Below are 20,684 nucleotides of genomic sequence, written 5' to 3'. Positions count from 1 at the left end.
GTTTCTTCCCAGCTGTTATCAGGCAACTGAACCATCCCACCACAACCGGAGAGCAGTGCTGAACTCCTATCTACCCCATTGGTGACCCTCGGACTTTCCTTGATCGGAATTTGCTGGCTTTATCTTGCACTAAACATTATTTCATTTTTTGTGTATCCATACACTGTAAATGGCTCGATTGTAATCATGTGTTGTCTTTCTGCGGACTGGATGTTACGCAACTGTACCTAGGTACACGTGACAATGAACTAAACCGAACGGAACTTCGAGCTTCCAGTGGAAGTGGTGGCGGCAGGTTCGTTGGTATCATTTAAGAATAAATTGGATAGGCATATGGATGAGAAGGGAATGGAGGGTTATGGTATGAGTGCAGGCAGGTGGGACTAAGGGAAAAAAATTGTTCGGCGCGGACTTGTAGGGCCGAGATGGCCTGTTTCCGTGCTGTAATTGTTATATGGTTATATGGTTAACTTACAGTTTTGGTCTCCTAATCTGAGAAAAGACATTCTTGCCATAGAGGGAGTACAGAGAAGGTTCACCAGACTGATTCCTGGGATGGCAGGACTTTCATATGAAGAAAGACTGGATAGACTCGGCTTGTACTCGCTAGAATTTAGAAGATTGAGGGGGGATCTTATAGAAACTTACAAAATTCTTAAGGGGTTGGACAGGCTAGATGCAGGAAGATTATTCCCGATGTTGGGGAAGTCCAGGACAAGGGGTCACAGTTTAAGGATAAGGGGGAAATCTTTTAGGACTGAGATGAGTAAAACATTTTTCACACATAGAGTGGTGAATCTGTGGAATTCTCTGCCACAGAAGGTAGTTGAGGCCAGTTCATTGGCTATATTTAAGAGGGAGTTAGATGTGGCTCTTGTGGCTAAAGGGATCAGGGGGTATGGAGAGAAGGCAGGTACAGGATACTGAGTTGGATGATCAACCATGATCATATTGAATGGCGGTGCAGGCTCGAAGGGCTGAATGGCCTACTCCTGCACCTATTTTCTATGTTTCTACATTTCTATGAACTCGACTGAGGGACTCAGTGGAAGAAGGGTCTCGACCCGAAATCACCCATTCCATTTCTCCAGAGATGCTGTCTGTCCCGCTGAGTTACTCCAGCATTTTGTGTGTATCTTGGACTGAGGGACTCAGCAGGTCAGGCAGCATCCGTGGAGGGAATGGACAGGCGACGGATGGATGGGGGGGAGGGGGGGGGATATGTTAGGTATAAGCAGCTGGGGTCAAGGGTATCCTTTGGGGAGTGTTGGGGATGTAGGGGTTAAAGTAGGAAGTAAACAGGTACATCAACAGGGCAAAAAGGGACATGAGAGAGCTTTATCGGATAAAGTAAAGGAGAATCCGAAGGGATTGTACTGGTATCGTTTAGTTTAGTTGAGAAATACAGCACGGAAACAGACCCTTCGGCCCACCGTGTCCACTGACCAGCGATCCCCGCACATGAACACCATCCTACACACACTAGGGACAATTTTTACATTTACACCAAGCCAATTAACCTACAAACCTACAAAAAGTATGTCTTTGGAGTGTGGGAGGAAACCGAAGATCTTGGAGAAAACCCAGGCAGGTCACGGGGGAGAACGTACAAACTTCTCGCAGACAGCACCCGTAGGCAGGACTGAACCCGGGTCTCTGGCGCTGTGAGGCAGCAGCTCTGCCCGCTAATTGTAAGAGGAAAGATTTGGACCAGTTTAGTTTGTTGACATACGGTGAGGTACAGGTACAATGAAAATCTTGCTTGCAGCAACATCTCAGGCACACAGACTCAGACAACGCACAAGCACACATTATACATAAATTACGCAAGACGACATGGGGCAGCGGTAGAGTTGTTGCCTTACCTGGAGACCCGGGTTCGATCCCGACTACGGGTGCTGTCTGTGCGGAGTTTTACGTTCTCCCTGTGACCTCTAATTTCTTCGGTTTCCTCCAACACTCCAAAGACGTACATGTATGTACTGTCGGTAAATTGGCTTGGTGTAAATGTAAAGATTGTCCCTAGTGTGTGTAGGACAGTGTTAATGTGCCGGGCTCGCTGATTGGCGCAGACTCGGTGGGCCGAAGGGCCTGTTTCCATGCTGTATCTCTAAACTAAACTAAACCAAATTCTGCGAGAGAGTAAAAAGAAATAATGGCTGTCCAAAAATCAAGACGTTTGTCTCTGGTATTTCTGACTGCTGATTCAAGCTTTGGAAGGTGAGATGGGAGTCTCACTGTGAGAGAGGAAAATTTGTGGATGGAACGAGCTGCCAGAGGAGGTTGTTGAGGCAGGTAGTATAACAACATTTAAAAGGCATTTGCATGAACAAATTTAGGAAAAGTTTAGTTTAGTTTAGTTCAGTTTAGAGTTTACAACGGGGAAACAGGCCCTTCGGCCCACCGAGTCAATAGACAATAGACAATAGACAATAGGTGCTGGAGTAGGCCATTTGGCCGTTCGAGCCAGTACCGCCATTCAATGTGATCATGGCTGATTATCCCTAATCAGTACCCCCGTTCCTGCCTTCCCCTCATATCCCGTTTCAGAGCCCTATCTAGCTCTCTCTTGAAAACATCCAGATAACCGGCCTCCACCGCCCTCTGAGGCAGAGAATTCCACAGACTCACAACTCTCTGTGTGAAGAAGTGTTTTGTCGTTACCTTTCTAAATGGCTTACCTCTTATTCTTATACTGTGGCCCCTGGTTCTGGACTCCCCCAACATCGTGAATATGTTTCCTGCCTCTAGCATATTCAAACCCTTAATAATCTTATATGTTTCAATAAGATCCCCTCTCATTATTCTAAACTCCAGAGTATACAAGCCCAGCCGCTCCATTCTCTCAGCATATGACAGTCCCGCCATCCCGGGAATTAACCTTGTAAACCTACGCTGCACTCCCTCAATAGCAAGAATTTCCTTCCACAAATTAGGGGACCAAAACTGCACACAGTACTCCAGGTGTGGTCTCACTAGGGCCCTGTACAACTGCAGAAGGACCTCTTTGCTCCTATACTCAACTTCTCTTGTTGTGAATGAGTCCATACCAACCAGCGATCCCCACACATTAAAACTGCTCTACACACACTAGGGACAATTTCGACATTTTGTTTAAAACCAAGCCAAATAACCTACAAATCTGTATGTCTTTTGAGTGTGGGAGAAAACCGAAGATCTCGGAGAAAACCCACGCAGGTCATGGGGTGAAGATGCAAACTCTGTACAGACAGCATCCGTAGTCAGGATCGAACCCGGGTCTCTTTTTCTTTTTAAATCCTTTTATTAATTTTTTCAAAAACAAAAACAAAACAACACAAAAAACCCCCAATAATGATAAACAAAACAGTGATATTGATACATAGAGATCAGGATTACATTAATAACAAATATAACCTATGAATGAGTCCAGTGTCAAAATACACATTGGGTATAGACCTCCCGGTCTCTAGGTAAATATAGTTAAGTGTTTAAAAGATAACTTGTATATATAAAAACAAAAAGATAAAAAGAAAAAAAAAAGAAAAAACAGAGAAAAACAAAACCCCCTAAACTAAAAAAAAAGCAAAACAAAACCATTATATTGGGATCAGTAGGACGTTCTGATTGGTATAGGGAGGTATAAAATTCCTGGAAGGATTTATTAATTTCATCATGGTCTATTGTCAATATACCATCACGTTTACTCACTTTAATAATCTGACGTTTGGCTGACACAGCTTTCAACTGATTGGCGAGTAATTTGCCAGATTTATCGCCATGTATTTAAAATTCACTTTTGGTTTTAAGTAGCTGATTCTCAATCATTGATACTAATGACAAATTATGTCTCAGTTGAAGTTCAACTCTATTCTTATAGAGCTCTAGACTAGGAGCTTTTGAATATTTTTTTAATCAATTACTTTAATCTCATCTGCCAATATACGTATTTCATTTTTAGTTTGTTTTTGTAATCCTGCGGAGTATGAAATAATTTGTCCACGAATATATGCCTTAAAAGCATCACAGACTACACTATTAGATATTTCTTCAGTAGAGTTTGTTAAGAAGAAGAAAGCAATCTGATCTTTAATAAAATTAACAACATTTAAATCTTGGAGCAAAGTAGTATTAAATCGCCATTGTTTAGCACTAAACTTGGAATCAGATAGTTTGATTTATAGTTTCAATGGTGCATGATCAGAAATAGCAATTGCATCAGACTCACACGCAGTGACCGATGAAACTAGCCGGGAATCTATTATAAAGTAGTCAATCCTAGAGTAACTATGATATACATGAGAGAAAAAATAAAATTATTTGTCATTTGTGTGTAGGAATTTCCAGACTGCTAACTTTCCAGAGTCAAGTAAAAAAGAATTGATAAAAATAGCTGATTTATTTAGAAGCGCATGATCAGATGCAGATCTGTCCATCAAGGGGTTCAAACAGCAGTTAAAATCTTCACCCATTATCAAAAGATGTTCGTTTAAATTAGGAAAGGGTGCGATTAACTGTTTAAAAAACTCAGGGTGATCAATATTAGGTGCATAAACATTCTCCATAACAACTTTTTTTTTTTTTTTTTAATATTTTTATTAGAAGCAAACATATTATGGTAAAGTATAGTTACATATTATAGTAAAAAAACCTTTTCATATACATCAATCATACATTATTAAAATTTTCAATTGTCGATTAATTCTGCTTCTAGTGTTTTTTTATGTAGATAGAAAGAGAGAGAAAGAGAAAAAAAGAATTACAAATATCAAAAAAGAGAAAAGGTGGAATGAATTACTTATAATACGTCATTGGAGATAAGTTTTTGGTTATGAAGAACACCAGTGATCATCAAAAATCTACCATATGGATCAGAAATGGTTTCATAATGAACAACAAAATTGAGGAATCAATAAAAATAGAGACTCCTTTCACCTTCGCCTGTGAATTTGAATGAATCTGCTGTCCTCTCCAAAACTTAAAGAATCGTTGATTGTCGTCTTTCCTTACATGAGTTTCCTGAACAAAGATAATCTGAGCATTTAGTCTATGAAGAACTTTCTTAAAAAATCCTCTTAATGGGATGATTCAGACCATTAACATTCCATGAAAGGAAGTTAATAACTTTATCCATAATATTTGTAAAAATCATGTGGAATGTAAAGGGTTAATTTCGTAGGCCATAGCAGTTCATGAGACTGGAAGGAGAAAAATCTAATGCGGAGTCAGAAGTGACGACATTTCAGACATTTTTGTCGTTCAAATTCTGCCCAGATAGAAAAAACTAAACTTAAAGGAAAAGTCTCCCCCAACCCATACAAACCCCGAAACTGCCCAGTAGACAGTCAGTATGCTACCTAATCCCTCCCCTACACTCATCTCTTCTAATGACAGCTCCCAACATAAAAAGAAGGTATATTTACCACTCAATAGCCAAAACAAATTAATTTAATTGGTTAAAAAGTACATGCTTACTGTGAAAAACAAGAACTACTTCATATTGCTTATCCAAGGTCAAAATACGTGCAAACTATGAAAATCAAGAACTGCTTCACATTGTTTGTCTAAAGACAGGGGGAAAGATCCTTCAATGGACATTTTAAAAGTAGAAGAGCTAACAAAGAAGATCTTAAAAGTTAATATATAATACCATTACATTAAATCAACAGTATCTTAGAGAAAGTAAAAGTTATGGTCTGATACCATCATACTAAAATTCTAAAAAGTGATTAGACAATAATCTTAATTCTTAATCATTTACAGAACGATATATTGTCAAAATATGAACAATAACAGCTTTGAGAACAGCTTTCTTCCAGACTCTGTGTGCGTTGTCCAAAATTGGAAGATTTTCATACTGTTCAATGTTGAAAGTCTCCTTTATCATTTTAGAGGCATATTTTATAACATTATCCCCTTCTGGACCTTCAGGCAAACCAACAATCTGCAGATTCAGTCGACAGCTTCTGTTTTCCAGATCCATGTTTTTAGTCTTGTATTGCTCGATTGCCCGAGTATTTTCATTTATTTTCCGTTCCAGTATTTCAATCTTCAAATCTCTTTCCTGACCCATCGTTCGCAAGTTATCAATTTGTTCCTTCTGTTCACGAGATTCATCTTGTAACATAATAAGCTTGTCTTGAACTTCCTTCAATTTGCTCGAAATTCCTTTCTACATTTCTTCCAAACCGCAGAATCTTGTGTTCAATTCTCTGTTCATTTTCGATATTGCTTCTGAGGTACCAGAGTCAGAGGCTGCGCCTTCCCCACGCTCCTTCCTTGAAGAAGCTTTTTTTGCTCGTCTCCATCCTTTACACGATTGAAGCGTGTAAAAGTGTTGTCAACACTTTAAAAAAGGTTAGACCATGTCTTGAAATCAAGAAATAACAAGTAACATTGAAAGAGTGGTAGGCAAGGAGTTAAAAGTTAAGGGAGCAAACGACGTTACAACCTTACAGCATGCTACCACTAGGAGAACCCGGGTCTCTGATGCTGTAAGGCAGCAGCTCTACCGATGCACCACCGAGCCGCCATGCTATGTCACCGTGCTGCCCATTTGGATGAATATGGGCTAAATGTGGGCAAATGGGTCTGGCTTGGATGGGGCATCTTGGTCGCCATGGACTAGTTAGGATGAAGGGCCTGTTTTTGTGCCGCATGAAACTATGACTCTGTGTGTGTCTGTGAGTTTCCTCCAGCATGCTGCATGCAAAAGGTCTCTTCTCTCTGGAGTAGCTTGGGTGAGAGCAGGGCTCATTAAAGATATGTGATGGCGTCTACACCTGGAGCCGCAGGAGATGGAGGTGATGTTAAATAAATATTTCTCGTTTGGGAAAAGGTGCCCGGAAACTCGGGGATTACTCCTGAAGTCCGGATGAGACTACACATTACAGGAGATGAGGTGCTGGAGGTCCTACATTGCAAGAAAGTATATGATCCCCTAGGATTTTTTCTAACAACTTTGTCGAAAATCCATGTAAGAAAAGCACAGAGTCTTTGATCCAGAGCAGGAGAATCAGGAATGAGAAGGCTTTGGTGTAAGTTGAGAGGGGAATGATTTGATAGGAACATGAGGGGTAACTTTTCCACACAGTGTGTATGTGGAAGGAGCTGGCAGAGGAGGTTGTTGAGGCAGGTACAATAACAACTTAAAAAAAAAGACATTTGGACAGGTACATGGATCTTGACTGTGGGTCAGGAGTCGGCCTTTGATGCTCCAACCTGCGGGAGCTGTGGACTTTAACATCGTGAAGCTCGCTGTCCCTGGTTAGGGACCGACTTCGGGAACTTCAAGCCACAGGAGTTTCGACCGCCCGGATGCGGGAGCGTAGACCACCCTGTCGTGGGAGCTCGATCGCCGGCTGTGGATGGTTCAACTCCCCCGACCGCGGGAGGAAATGAGGAAAGAAGATAATACTTTATTGCCTTCCATCATAGTGGGGAATGTGGAGGAGTTGCTGTGGTGGATGTTTATGGTCAATGTTTTATGAAGTTGTGTGTCTTGTTGCTTTTTTGTTATGACTGTACGACAAACCAAATTCCTCGAATGTTGCAAAATATACTTGGCTAATAAATTATGATTATGATTATGATTAGTTTAGTTTAGAGATAGAGCGCTGAAACAGGCCATTCAGCCCACCGAGTCTGTGCCCCCACATTTTAACACGATCTTACGCACACTAGGAAGAAATTTACTGCATTACGAAACCGATTAACCGACAAACCTGTACATATTTGGAGTGTGGGAGGAAACCGAAGATCTTGGAGAAAACCCACGCAAGTCACAGGGGGAACGTACAAACTCTGCGCAGACAATCACCCATGGTCAGGATCAAACCCGGGTCTCTGGCTCTGTAAGCGCTGTGATGATGCCCCTGTCCCACTTATGAAACCTGAACGGAAACCTCTGGAGACTTTGCGCCCCACCCAAGGTTTCCGTGCGGTTCCCGGAGGTTTTTGTCAGTCTCCCTAATGGTCGAAAGTGGTTTCCGCTTCTTCTATGTTCTGCCGATTATTTCAAAAAATTCAAAACCGGCCGTGACTAAAAATAGGTTGCCGATTTAAAAATCGGTCATTTTTTAGTCGAAGCCGGTTGCGATGCTAGTTGAAGGTGGTTGCAGGTGGTTGCCGGAGGTTTCAGGTGGTTTCCGGAGGTTGCAGGTGGTAGCCGGAGGTTGCAGGTGGTTGCCAGAGGTTGCAGGTGGTTGCCGGAGGTCGCAGGTGGTTGCCGGAGGTTGCAGGTGGTTGCTGGAGGTTGCAGATGGTAGCCGGAGGTTACAGGTGGTTGCCGGAGGTTGCAGGTGGTAGCGGAGGTTGCAGGTGGTTGCCAGAGGTTGCAGGTGGTTGCCGGAGGTTGCAGGTAGTGGAAGGTAAGACCTTCCATTAGGGAGACTGACAAAAACCTCCGGGAACCGCACGGAAACCTTGGGTTGGGCGCAAAGTCTCCACAGGTTTCCTAAGTGGGACAGGGGCATAAGGCAGCGACTCACGGCTGCACTACTGTACCGCCCGAGTAAAGTGAAGAGTAAGGCAGCTTGGAGTAAGTAATGACGAGGGAAATCGAGGCTCTGGATAGGAAGGGGAGCCATGGGTCAAGTATAGGCAGCTGGGATCTAGTGCATCCCTGGAGGGTGAGGATTATTATGAAGTAGGAGAAAGGGGGGGGGGGGGAATTAATCTCATAAATGATGGGAGCAGAATTGGGCCATTCGGCCCATCTAGACTCCTCCACCATTCAATCATGGCTGAAAAGGGGGCAGGAATGGCTCTGGCAAATAAAAATGAGGGGAATCCAGGGATTTTATACACATATTAAGGTGAAAAAGGGTAACTGGAAAGAGAGCAGGGCCACTCAGAAACCAAAGTGGTCATGTCTGTGTGGAGTTGCAGGAGATTGGCATGACCCTCAATAAGTGTTTCTCCTCTGTTTTTACTGAGGAGAAACATAAAAACATAGAAACATAGATGCAGGAGTAGTCCATTCGGCCCATCGAGCCAGCACCGCCATTCAATATGATCATGGTTGATCATCCAAAATCAGTGCCCCTGTTCCTGCTTTCTCCCCTCAATTCCTTTAGCCCTAAATCGAACTCTTTCTTGAAAACATCGAGTGATTTGGCCTCCACTGCCATCTGTGGCAGAGAATTCCACAGATTCATAACTCTCTGGGTGAAGAGGTTTTTCCTCATCTCAGTCCAAAATGGCCTACCCCTTATTCTTAAACTGTGTGTGACCCCTGGTTCTGGACTCCCCCAACATCGGGGGATATGGGACGTTTCGGATCGGGACCTTGAGTCTGTGGAAGGGTCTTGAACCGAAACTTCACCCATCCTTTTTCTCCAGAGATGCTGCCTGAGGTGATGAGTTACTCCAGCACTTTGTGTCTGTCTTCATGGGTGTTCTTCCGCCCAGTGGCCTGTCCAGTGATGTGCAGGTGGAGCCGTAATCTTGGCATGGCATGGTCTATCCGAAGAGTGGACACAGGAACTGCAGATAAGACGACACACGGTGGTGCTGCGGTAGAGTTTACAGCGCCGGAGACCCAGGTTCAATCCGGACTACAGGTGCTGCCCGTACAGAGTCTGTGCGTTCTCCCTGTGACCTGCGTGCATTTTCTCCGAGATCTTCGGTTTCCTTCCACACACCAAAGACGTACACGGTCCCCTAATCTGAGGAAGGACATTCTTACAGAGAAGGTTCACCAGACTGATTCCGGGGATGTCAGGACTTTCATATGAAGAAAGACTGGATAGACTCGGCTTGTACTCGCTAAAATTTAGAAGATTGAGGGGGGACCTTATAGAAACTTACAAAATTCTTAAGGAGTTGGGCAGGCTAGATGCAGGAAGATTGTTCCTGATGTTGGGGAAGTCCAGAACAAGGGGTCACAGTTTAAGGATAAGGGGGAAATCTTTTAGGACCGAGATGAGAAAAACATTTTTCACACAGAGAGTGGTGAATCTGTGGAATTGTCTGTCACAGAAGGTAGTTGAGGCTAGTTCATTGGCTATATTTAAGAGGGAGTTAGATGTGGCCCTTGTGGCTAAAGGGATTAGGGGGTATGGAGAGAAGGCAGGTACAGGATACTGAGTTGGATGATCAGCCATGATCATATTGAATGGCGGTGCAGGCTCGAAGGGCCGAATGGCCTACTCCTGTACCTATTTTCTATGTTTCTTTGTTTCTATGTATGTAGGTAAATTGGCTTGGTAAATATGAAAATTGTCCCTAGTGTGCGTGGGATATTGTTAGTGTGTGGGGATCGCTGGTCGGTGCAGATTTGGTGGGCCGAAGGGCCTGTTTCTGCGCTGTATCTCTGTACTACACCAAACTAAACATTGCTGGAGTAACTCAGCGGGGCAGGCAGCATCTCTGCAAAACATGGTTAGTTGTTATTTCGGGTCGGGACCCTTCTTGAGACTGATTTTGATGGGTGGGGGGGGGGTGGTGGAAAGAAAGTTGGTAAAGAGGTGGGGAGACACAAAGTCTGGAGAGTGATAGGTGGATACAGGTCATTGAGACATACATGGAAACAGGTCCTTCAGCTCAACTTGCCCATACCGACCAAGATGCCCCTTCTACATTAGTCAAATCAATTCAAGTCAAGTCACTTTTATTTATATAGCACATTGAAAAAACAACTCTTGTTGGCCAAAGTGCTTTACATTGGTATAAGACGTCCCGAAAGGCTTGGGAGTAGAGATGAGTTTTTAGTCTCGACTTAAAGGAGTCGATGGAGGGGGCAGTTGTGATGGGAAGAGGGATGCTGTTCCACCGTCTAGGAGCTGCAACAGCAAAGGCGCGGTTGCCGCCACCTGCTCGTGTTTTGTCCAAGTCCTTTGAAACCTGTGGGCGGCTTGATTATAATCATGTATCGTGTTTTCGCTGACTGGATAGCACACAACAAAACAAATTTCTACTGTACAACTGTACACTGTGACTGAAAGAAACTAAACTAAACAACACCTTCCCAATCCATACACTTGTCCAAATGTCTTTTAAATATTGGGATATTGTACTGCCTCAACTATCCATTCCATAAACCCAACCTTTCTGTGAAAACCATCTTTCCTCTCCCACATCTTAAACCTATGTTCTCTGAGTTTTCATTCCCCTACTCTGGATAAAAGTGCATTTACCCTCTCGATAAACCTGTATAAGATCACCCCTCAGTCCCCTGTGCTCCATGGAATTAAAGCATATAGTAGCGATGTTACAAAACCTACCTTCAGCGGTGCTGCAGATCTGCCACTGGCCGTGTGCGACTCCGGATCCTTTAAGGGGGGAGAGGGTGGGGGGCAGGATTAAATTGAAGGTTTGTATCGCTTGTCGGAGAGGGATTTCCTCGGGCTGCTAGTCGATGAAGAAAAATCGATTGGACTTCCGTTCCCGGTTTTTTTTAAATCGCTGGACAATTTAATCGCTGGATTAAAGTAAAAAGCGACTTCTAACACCCTCAACGCCTTCAAGGTGACGGATCTATCATAATATCAGGACAAAACTAAAAGTAAGTTGTCTATTTCACATATAATCTTGCTTCTTGGGGTGGCTTTAGTCTAATTTTACGATGCGAAAATGTTATTTAGTCCCCAAACGATTCGGCGGTGTCTTTCCTGCCGATACGGGGTTAAAATTCATGGCAACGGCAATGTTCCAATTGATCACATTCCAGAAACACCCACTCGCAAGATGATTAAAATTCTCATTTTTTTGGACAATCATGTCATAAGAGCAACTAAATCGTCTATATTTTGTGTAATAATCTATCCATAATCAATATTTTTATACTAAATATCCACAACGGTTTTAGTCACATGTATTGTGTAAAAAAATAATAATTTTGATTATATTGAGAGTGGATGTTTCTAGATTAATTTATGGGAATGAAACATTAAATTCCTTCCATTTTTGCATATACGTTCATGACGGTGAGATTTAAAAATCATGTTATATTGTGAATTCTTGTGTGAATGGGGTCAGTTTGTTATTTGGATACTTAGGCTATTTAAAAAATGCAGCCCTTTCTTAAGAAACGGAAAGATGTTTAGATCTACTAATTGAATTTAGATGAATTTAATTGAATTGATTTGATGAAACTGATGAATATGAATTTTTTGTTGGGTATTTACTATTTGTTTTAGCATTTAACTTTATAATTTCTACCTTTTTTCTAAAACTGTAAATAATAACTTGTTTCTGTTAATGCTGTTCAGTGTTTTTTTACCTTTACATTTTAAACAGATGTCTCCGAAGAAGAAATGCAAAGTTGTCAATCCAAATGCCCAGCAAAAGAAACTGATTTAGACAGCATTCGCAGAGATTATCAGAATTTGGACTACTCCAAATGTGATGATCTACAGGACATTCTTAATGGGAAAGTAGTGGGCAGAAAGGCATGTCATGCGTGGTTTGAAGAGCAAGAACTTGCAGTTTAGAATGCCTAAATTGAGGAAAAACAAGGTGTACAGAGTTGCTTATTGGTTACAATCTGAGGAGTATGATGATGTTACTGATTATGATATGCTAATGTACCAGCTAGCAACTGATCTTCTCCATAAAGACTTGTCCTATTGCTAGAAATTGTAATTTATTTACCTATCTCATACGGACTTACAGCATATAATACAATAATATTAAAGCTCTGATCTTGAGAATATCATATTTTTGAATTTTCAAGGCAGTCTGGGTGTGTATTACTATTTCCATCATAACGGTCAATTTTATAATTAGCTACAATTAGGTAACTAACTAATTATATGCTTTAATTTCAGGTCATCCAAGTAAGATGTTTTATATTTGTTTCGGAATGCTTCAATCTATAATAACTGAACATTTCATTCAGTTCTCTTAATTTTTAAGAAAGTTATGGGCTTTTGACTGTCCTCGATCACAGCTTTTGTGTTAAGTCAATGGAAAAGCAATAGGGAACAAGATGCTAATTTCTGAGTATGAAATGGCCATCACTTTATTAATACTGAAGATATGAAAGTGAATTAGGTGTCAAATTAAAGTTCTTTTTATGCTTTATCTGATGGGATAAATTACAGGCTTGATTTTTTTAATCTCACCATTTTGTAACATTCCTATGGGGTCTGGGGGTGGTCAGAGGCCAGAGATGAAAAGACATATGGCGTGAGAAAACAACAGAAAAGGGGCTAATTGTGAAGCCAGAGGAAGGAATGCAGGTGGAAGGGGAGTGGGGAGGGGGGTTGAGAAATGCATGTGAGTCCAGGTACGGCAGGGACAAGGAGCGGCTGGGGAGGGAAGGAAAAAAAGGAGGGAGTGTTTTTTTGTAGATCAGTTACTTAAAGTTGGAGAATTCAATGTTCATAGAACATGGAACAGCACAGAACAGGTCCTATGACCCATTCCCAATATCTGTGCCCAACATAGTATTTTGATTAGAAACACAGCGTGGAAACAGGCCCTTCGGCCCCACCGAGTGCATGCCGACCATCGATCACCCCGTTCACACCAATTCTATGTTATCCCACTTTCTCATCTACTCCCTACTAGAGGTAATTTACAGAGGGCCAATTAACATCTTTGGAGTGTGGGAGGAAACTGGGGCACCCGGAGGAAACCCACATGGTTCAGAGGGAGAACGTGCAAACTCCGCACAGACAGCACCCGTCGTTAGGATCGAACCTGGGTATTGGGTGTTGTGAGGTTGTGCCGCTGCGCTGCTGTTGCACTGAGATGCCATGTCCATCTCTTATCTACCTGCACATAATCTAAATCTTTCCATCCACACCATTAGGTTGTAAGCAACCCAAGCGGAATATGAGGTGCTGTTCCTCCAGTTTATGTGTGGCCTCACTCTGGCCTTGATGGAGGCCCAGGACTAAAAGATCAGTGTGGGAATAGGGTGGGGGGTTGGTAACCGGGAGATCCAGCAGTTGGGCAAAATGGTCACACAAGTGTTGGGCAAAATGGTCACCAAGTCTATGCTTGGTAGGAAAGTAAGTGTGTTTTCACTGAATCCCTCAGTTCAAAAGGTGGAGTCATAGAGTGATACAGCGTGGGAACAGGCCCAACTTGCCCATACCGACTAACATATCCCATCTACATTCACCCCACCTGCCTGCATTTCCCCCAAATCCTTCTAAACCTGTCCTATCCTGTTCAGTTGTTTCTTCAACTTTGCAAATGTGACCTCACCAACATTACACACATATAAATTCCATCAACAATTCCTCAGCCCACCCGATCCAGATCCTGCTGAAATATTTCACATCCATCTTTACTCTCTGCAATACCACCCACTTTTGTATCAGCTGCACACTTGATAATGTTGCCAGGCACATTCTCAACCAAATTATTGATAGTGATGACAAACAGCAATGGGCACAACACTGAACCCTGAGGAACACCGCCTGTCACAGGCCTCCAGTCCGAGTAGCAACCTTCCACCATCACCCTCTGCTTCCTTCCATGAAACCAATTTTCTATCCATTTGGCTATCTCTCCTTGGATCCCATTCGATCCAACCTTCCAGAGCAGCCTATACCATGTTATCCAACTTTTGCATCCACTCCCTAAACACATGGGGCAATTTATCAAAGCCAACTAACCTACAAACCTGCAGGTCTTTGGAATGTAGGAGAAAAACCATGCAGGCCACAGGGAGAACGTACAAACTCCGTATGACAGGCAGTCAGGCAGCAACTGTACACTGAGATGCCATGTCCATGCCTACCCGTTCATCATCCATCTCTTTCCATCTGACTGGGTCATGTAGCTAAGAGGAATATGAGGTGTTGGTCCTCCAGTTTGTGTGTGGCCTCACTCTGGAGGAGGCCCAGGATAGAAACGTCAGTGTGGGAATAGGAAGGGTGGTTTAAAATGGTTGGTAACTGGGAGATCCAGCAGGCCTTGGTGGACCGAACGCAAGTGTTCGGAGAAATGGTCGCCAATTCTACGCTTGGTAGGAACTGAAGCGTGTTTTCACCGCATTCTTGCTATTGAGCGTAGGTTCACCAGGTTAATTCACGGGATGGCGGGACTGACATATGATGTACGAATGGGTCGACTGGGCTTGTATTCACTGGAATTTGGAAGGATGAGAGGGGATCTTATAGAAACAAATATGATTCTGAAGGGATTGAACAGGCTAGATGCAGGAAAAATGTTCCCGATGTTGGGGGAGTCCAGAACCAGGGGCCACAGTTTAATAATCAGGGGTAGGCCATTTAGAACTGAAATGAGGGGAAACCTCCCCAGAGAGTTGTGAATCTGTGGAATTCTCTGCCACAGAGGCAATGGAGGCCAATTCAATTTATGTTTTCAAGAGAGAGTTAGATATAGCTCTTAGGGCTAACGGAATCAAAGTGGGAAAATAGGAACTGGGGTACTGATTTTGGATGATCAACCATGATCATATTGAATGGCGGTGCTGCCTCGAAAGGCCGAATGGCCTACTCCTGCACCTATTTTCTATGAATCCTCAGTCGAAGAGACATCAAATGTGTTGTTGAAGTCCGGAGAGAGAAACAACCGATCATTTATTAACAGAGACACATACCAGCCTCACTTTCTCATAGTGGATTGTCCTTGATCAGTTTCTGTGAAACCACAACAGACGTCATTTGGTGCTGCTCGATACCCACTGGTGTTAATCAGTTACAGTCAACGTAGGAGCGAATGTATCATCTGGCAGGGTAAATGTTGACATAACCATCTTAATAGGATATTGCCAGAGATAAGGACTTGATCCAATTGCACTCTGCAAATCTTTCACCAAATACCGTCACATCGTAGACACTGTTGTAGACTTTGCAAGGGAACAATACATTGTGTTTGTGGAAGGAACTGCAGATGCTGGTTTAAGCCAAAGATAGACACCAAATGCTGGAGTAACTCAGCGGGTCAGGCGGTATCTCTGGAGAGAAGGAAAGGGCGACGTTTCGGGTCGAGACCCTTCTTCAGACTAAGAGTCGGGGGAGATACCGAGATAAGGAAGTGTAAGGTGTAAAAACGCGACAAAGGGGATGAGATGAAGGAAAATGTAGATTAGATCATTGCTCGTTAAGAAAGTAACAACAAAGCAAACAGAGATAAAATATAGTCGGAGATAGCAAAGGGCCTGTCCCACCAGCATGCGATTGCATGCGTCTAGCGCGACCAAACGTGGTCGCTTGAGGCGTACGGCCTCGCGGAGCCGGTCCCACTTCCAACCGTGGAGCCGTCTGGAGTTGTGCGGGGCTGGTCCCGACATCATACTCACCAATCAGCTGGGCAGGAGGCGGGCCGACTGAATTTGACGTCGCACGGCGTCGGTCGGTGACGTCATCACACAACGGCACGCCGGGCGGTGACGTCATCGCGCAACGCCATGCACTAGGCGTATGCCGTCAATACGCTGCATATGGCTTCAAGACGCTGCGTACGGCCTCAATGCGGCTGCAGGCCGGCAGGCCGTTGCCGCGCGGAATTTTTGAACACGGTCAGTTTTTTCGGAGCCCCGCGCGATGTCAGGACCAGCCCCGCACAACTCCATACGGCTCCGGCGATCGAAATGGGACCGGCCCCGCGAGGCCGTACGGCTCAAGCGACCATGTTAGGTCACGCTTGCCGCATGCAGTCGCATGCTCGTGGGACAGGCCCTTTAGACTGGTCGGAGAACTGGGAAGGCGAGGGATGGAGAGAGAGGGAAAACAAAGGTTACTTGAAGTTGGAGTAGTCAATGTTCATACCACTGGGGTGTAAACTACCCAAGCGAAATATGAGGTGCTGTTCCTCCAATTTGTGCTGGGCCTCACTCTGACAATGGAGGAGGCCCAGGACAGAAAGGTCAGTGTGGGAATGGGTAGGCGAGTTAAAGTGTTTAGCAACCAAGAGATCAGATAGGTATCTTCAGACTGAAGAAGGGTTTCGGCCCGAAACGTTACCTATCTCCTTCGCTCCATAGATGTGCTGCACCCGCTGAGTTTCTCCAGCATTTTTGTGTACCTTCGATTTTCCAGCATCTGCAGTTCCTTCTTGAACACAACAGATCAGATAGGTTTAGGCGGACTGAGCAGAGGTATTCATCGAAACAACAGATTGTCTTGTCATACGACGTGAAAACCACATTGCAGATCCTCATACTATCTTTAATTGGGTTTTTCTGGACTTTATCTTGCACTAAAGGTTATACCCTTTATCCTGTATCTGTACACTGTGGGCAGCTTGATTGTAATCATGTAAGATAGACACAGAAAGCTGAAGAAACGCTGCGGGTCAGGCAGCATCTCTGGAGAAAAGGGATAAGTTGGTCGACAGGCTTGTAATTGTGTAAAGTCTTTCTGCTGACTGGATAGCACAAAACGAGAAAGCTTTTGTCTGTACCTCGGTACACGTGACAATAAACAAAACTAAAATAAACCTTTATCCTATATCTGTACACTGTGGTGTAGTCCCTCTCTCGTGTCACCTGGGAGTGGACGTTACCCCGGCAAAGGGGACGGAAGCCGGCTCGGGCAGAGCCCTCTTCCGCCTGGCACTGTGACTCGCAGATCACTAGCTGGACCAGGCCTAGGATGCAACCGAACCAGGACATCTTCACCTCCCCTATGCACAGGGTGTTCAAAGATGAGGATGGTGGGTGTGAAGTGCAGCCAGAAGGTAAGGAGCAGCCCCTTTAGATATTGGACAGGGTAGGTCAAATTGTGGGTCAAAAGGCCTGTTCTGGTGCTGTATTGTTCTACTTTCTATGTTCATAGAATCATAGGAGGAGGATGCTAGGAGGCTGCAAGGTGACTTGGATAGGTTGGGTGAGTGGGCAAATGCATGGCAGATGCAGTATAATGTGGATAAATGTGAGGTTATTCACTTTGGTGGCAAAAACAGGATAGTAGACTATTATCTGAATGGTGGCCGATTAGGAAAAGAGATGCAACGAGACCTGGGTGTCATGATACACCAGTCATTGAAAGTAGGCATGCAGGTGCAGAAGGCAGTGAAGAAAGCAAATGGTATGTTAGCATTCATCGCAAAAGGATTTGAGTATAGGAGCAGGGAGGTTCTACTGCAGTTGTACAGGGTCTTGGTGAGACCACACCTGGAGTATTGCGTACAGTTTTGGTCTCCAAATCTGAGGAAGGACATTATAGCCATAGAGGGAGTGCAGAGAAGGTTCACCAGACTGATTCCTGGGATGTCAGGACTTTCATATGAAGAAAGACTGGATAGACTTGGCTTATACTCGCTAGAATTTAGGAGATTGAGAGGGGATCTTATAGAAACGTACAAAATTCTTATGGGGTTGGACAGGCTAGATGCAGGAAGATTGTTCCCGATGTTGGGGAAGTCCAGGGCAAGGGGTCACAGCTTAAGGATAAGGGGGAAATCCTTTAGGACCGAGATGAGAAGAAACTTTTTCACACAGAGAGTGGTGAATCTCTGGAACTCTCTGCCACAGAGGGTAGTTGGGGCCAGTTCATTGGCTATATTTAAGAGGGAGTTAGATGTGGCCCTTGTGGCTAAAGGGATCAGGGGGTATGGAGAGAAGGCAGGTACGGGATACTGAGTTGGATGATCAGCCATGATAATGTTGAATGGCGGTGCAGGCTCGAAGGGCCGAATGGCCTACACCTGCACCTATTTTCTATGTATCTATGTATCTATGTACTCGCTTGAATTTAGAAGATTGAGGGGGGATCTTATAGAAACTTACAAAATTCTTAAGGGGTTGGACAGGCTAGGTGCAGGAAGATTGTTCCCAATGTTGGGGAAGTCCAGAACAAGGGGGTCACAGTTTAAGGATAAGGGGGAAGTCTTTTAGGACTGAGATGAGAAAAACATTTTTCACACAGAGACTGGTGAATCTCTGGAATTCTCTGCCACAGAAGGTGGTTGAGGCCAATTCATTGGCTACATTTAAGAGGGAGCTAGATGTGGCCCTTGTGGCTAAAGGGATCAGGGGGTATGGAGAGAAGGCAGGTATGGGATACTGAGTTGGATGATCAGCCATGATCATATTGAATGGTGCAGGCTCGAGGGGCCGAATGGCCTACTTCTGCACCTATTTTCTATGTTTCTATAACGTGGAAACAGGCCATTCAGCCCAACCTGCCCATGCAGACCAACATGTTCCATCTACACTAGTCCCACCCGCCTGCCTTTTGTCCATAGCCCTCCAAGTTAAAAGATACTTGGGCAGGTACATGGCTCGGATAGGTTTAGACGTATAAGGGGCGGATGTGGGCAAGTGGTACTAGCTTACACATGGCACCAGCGTGGGAGAGATAAGTTGGGCCGAAGGGCCTGTTTCTGTGTTGCTTGACTCCACCTGTGAAGCGTGGAGAAACCCACGCGGAGAACGTGCAAACTCCACACGCGCAGGCATTGGCAGAGTGCCTTCAAGGTCAGCTGCAGGATGTGCCCCCAGGACACAAAGATGGCCGGGTGAGGAGAGGAGAGGGACGGTGGTTCGCTGGAACCGCACCAGTACATCGAGCGCATGGGCCAACCAGACTTTGTGGACTTAGATATATCGTTATTTATACATGTATATATATATACTGGACCAAGTGGGACCCCTTGGGCCCCGTCCCCCAATGCAATAATCCACCACTCACCCGTTCCCCCAATGCAATCCGTTTACACCACTCACCTGTTCCCCCAACGTAACCCGTTCCAATGCAATAATCCACCAAACACCCATAGCCCCCACGGGAGGCCTGGTCCCAACGCAACCTGTTCCCCAACGTAAGATTCTACAACTCACCCGTTGGGTCCCTGTCACATGGGAGGCATGCTCCCCAAATCTACCCATCCCCCAACGTAAGATTCCACCACTCACCCGTTCCGCCAACGCAATCCGTTCCCCAATGCAATATTCCACCACTCACCCATAGCCCCCAACTGTGCAGGTCGTTTTAAACTTAAAATAAAATGCAATTGCACTAAGATTTAATGTGATGCAGGTGCCACCGACACGGCCATCCTTTGTTAGCCAAATTTAATCATTGAACTTTGCTGTGCTAGGTTAGGCTAGCAGATTCTTTCTCCGAAGGACATTTGCTGTGAAGGACTCAGTGTTCTGGGATAGAAACATTGTGGCCAGTAGGGCATTGTGACATCATAACTGCCTAACTGCCTAACTGCCAGTGCAGACTTGAAAAAAATCCGACTTTTAAATGTCACTTTAAAACTTTTAAATCTCCCCTCTGCGTCCCTGTCCTTACAACAATGTAAAAACACTCTCACAGCTTGTGTATTGGCAGCTGAGATCACATTGTGATGTCATTTTTGGTTTACGGGATCTTCATGGCAGCTTGTGTAAATGAGATCCCATTGTGATTGGAGGACTGTAAGATGCCATTGTGACATCATCACTGGAAGCTGCTGGAAGAGTCTCACTCTCAAAGGCAGGTATTATTTTCAAAATTGGCTTTTTTTAAACTTAAAATGTCAATAACTTGTGAAATATAACATCAAATCTGAAGGAAGCGTGAAAAATGATGACGGGAAAAAGCTGAGTAAGGTTCTGCAAATATTTTCACGCTATTGTGTAGAGTTTTGGCGTAGTTCCTTGAGATCGCTCACATGCACGCAGACAGATCCAAACACAACAAGACTATAAGTATAATATACTAGACCATGTGGGACCCGTTGGGCCCCGTCCCCCAACATGGGGGGGGAGGGGTGCGGCATCCCATGGGAGGTCTGGTCCCCGAATGCTGCATTGCCGTTCAACCCGGAGACAGGCGTCCCCCGAAGCC

General features: G+C 44.3%; 2 long non-coding RNA genes across 2 annotated transcripts; one reads left to right on the top strand and one right to left on the bottom strand.

Annotated features, from left to right (window-relative positions):
- The first annotated feature begins 2,210 nt into the window (after positions 1 to 2,210).
- On the top strand, positions 2,211 to 20,531 carry LOC116968036. Its single transcript, XR_004410387.1, has 3 exons — positions 2,211 to 2,220; positions 2,346 to 2,349; positions 20,413 to 20,531. It is a non-coding gene; the product is annotated as an uncharacterized LOC116968036 (long non-coding RNA).
- Positions 9,673 to 20,549, bottom strand: LOC116968037. The gene is made up of 3 exons (XR_004410388.1): positions 20,429 to 20,549; positions 17,330 to 17,333; positions 9,673 to 9,684 (listed from the first exon to the last, which is right to left on the bottom strand). It is a non-coding gene; the product is annotated as an uncharacterized LOC116968037 (long non-coding RNA).
- Between the last annotated feature and the right edge of the window lie 135 nt (positions 20,550 to 20,684).

The sequence above is a fragment of the Amblyraja radiata genome, chromosome 43, assembly GCF_010909765.2.
Source record: "Amblyraja radiata isolate CabotCenter1 chromosome 43, sAmbRad1.1.pri, whole genome shotgun sequence".
NCBI lineage: Eukaryota > Metazoa > Chordata > Chondrichthyes > Rajiformes > Rajidae > Amblyraja > Amblyraja radiata.
Note: the sequence above shows the minus strand (reverse complement) of the source record. Positions and strands in the feature narration are given on the sequence as shown.